The following is a 1,810-nucleotide window of genomic DNA, read 5'->3' on the forward strand; positions in this document are numbered from 1 at the left end:
TTATGTCTGAACATCAGCTGATTCTGGAGGAAGTGGAGTCTTGGAATGCTCGTTCTCAAAGTGCCGCTTGAAGGTCTTGGGGGTCTGGCACTTGTATCCCACAGACTGTGCAGGCTTGTATTAAGGCAGCTTTGGCAGTGTGTCCTTGTTTCTTTTCCTCCTTCTTTTTTAAAAAATTAATTAATTAATTTTTTCAATTTTTTTTATTAACAACTTCCATATTATAAACAATATAACATGGTAATGCCCTCCCTCCTGCCACTTTCCCCTTTAAAACTCCACTCTCCATCATATCCCCTCCCTCTCTCAATCAGTCTCTTTTATTTTGATGTCATCAGCTTTTCCTCCTATTATGGTGGTCTTGTGTAGGTAGTGTCAGGCACTGTGAGGTCATGGATATCCAGGCCATTTTGTGTCTGGAGGAGCACGTTGTAAGGAGTCCTACCCTTCCTTTGGCTCTTACATTCTTTCTGCCATCTCTTCCGCATTAGACTCTGAGCCTTGGAAGGTGTGATAGAGATATTGCAGTACTGAGCACTCCTGTCACTTCTTTCCAGCACCATGATGGCTTCTGAATCATCCCAAGGTCACTACCATCTGAAAAGAGAAGATTCTCTAACAAAAGTGAGAGTAGCATTAATATAAGGGTATGAACATTAAAAGAAGTGCTTACTGGGCAGTTTGATAAGCATAGTATATACATGTAGCCAGAGAGCAGCAGACGTTACATTCCTAGGGCTCATGACTACCCCTGTTTTAAGTTTTCAGTATCAGTGATGTAGTTTCCCTCCCATGGAGTGGGCCTCCAGTCCAATTAGAGGGCAGTTGGTTTCCACTATGACAGACATGCCACTATTGCACCTGTTGGCTCATTTGGCCTGGCTGGCCAAATCTAAGGCTTGCAGTGTCCACTGTTGAGTATCTTCACTGGTGATTTCTCTTTCTCCCATTGAACTGCATGCAGAATGGCTTCTTCCAGCTTTCTGTCAGCTGGTCTACATGGAGGAGGTGATCAGCTCAGTTCCAGCAGGATTTCTCAGTGGCCTTGCAGCCCAAGTGTGTCCTCCTTCTTCTTTTTGAGGTAGGATCTCACTCAAACCCAGGCTACCTGGAATTCACTATGTATTCTCAGGGTGGCCTTGATTTCTCAGCAATTCTCTTACCTTTGCCTCCCGAGGGCTGGGATTAATGGTGTGCACGACCATGCCCCAGTTTATTTCTTATTTTGTCCAGCTTGGTTTTTGGCATTTTTCTGCTAATACTGAATCTTCTGCTGTCCACAAGTCATATCTGGGCTGGGACAGTCTGGACTGTGTGGAGTAAGAGAGCCAGGGGCTTGAGGAAGGAAGGACGCATGCCCAGCCTGGCTTCGTCCTCCTCCACCCACCAAGAAGGGGCAAGACTTTGGCAACTTCATACATGTCTGGGATGTATTTTGATCTTATCCACCCCCATGACCCTTTCTAGTTTATTATTTTTATTTATGAGAGAGAGAGAGAGAGAGAGAGAGAGAGCGCTCTAGGGCTTCCAGCTGCTACAAACAAACTCCAGATGCATGTGCCTCCTTGTGCATCTACTTTTCGTGGGACCTGGGGAATCAAACCTGGGTCCTTTGGCTCTGCAGGCAAGCATCTTAACTGCTAAGCCATCTCTCCAGCCCCACGGTCCTTTCTTATTCCTCTTCCACTCTCTCTAAAACTTTTCTTGTGCCCAATTACTTCCTTTCCTACTGTAACACACAGCTTCAGCTGGTGGGAAGAACTTCCAAACCAGGCACATTCATGGGAGGAAGGGAACATATTTGAACCTT

The 1,810-nt window shown here is 45.6% G+C and overlaps 1 pseudogene; it reads right to left on the reverse strand.

The window, feature by feature from the left end:
• On the reverse strand, positions 1-1,288 carry LOC123458591 (annotated as a pseudogene).
• Positions 1,289-1,810: the final 522 nt, after the last annotated feature.

The sequence above is a fragment of the Jaculus jaculus genome, chromosome 2, assembly GCF_020740685.1.
Source record: "Jaculus jaculus isolate mJacJac1 chromosome 2, mJacJac1.mat.Y.cur, whole genome shotgun sequence".
In the NCBI taxonomy this organism is placed as follows: domain Eukaryota; kingdom Metazoa; phylum Chordata; class Mammalia; order Rodentia; family Dipodidae; genus Jaculus; species Jaculus jaculus.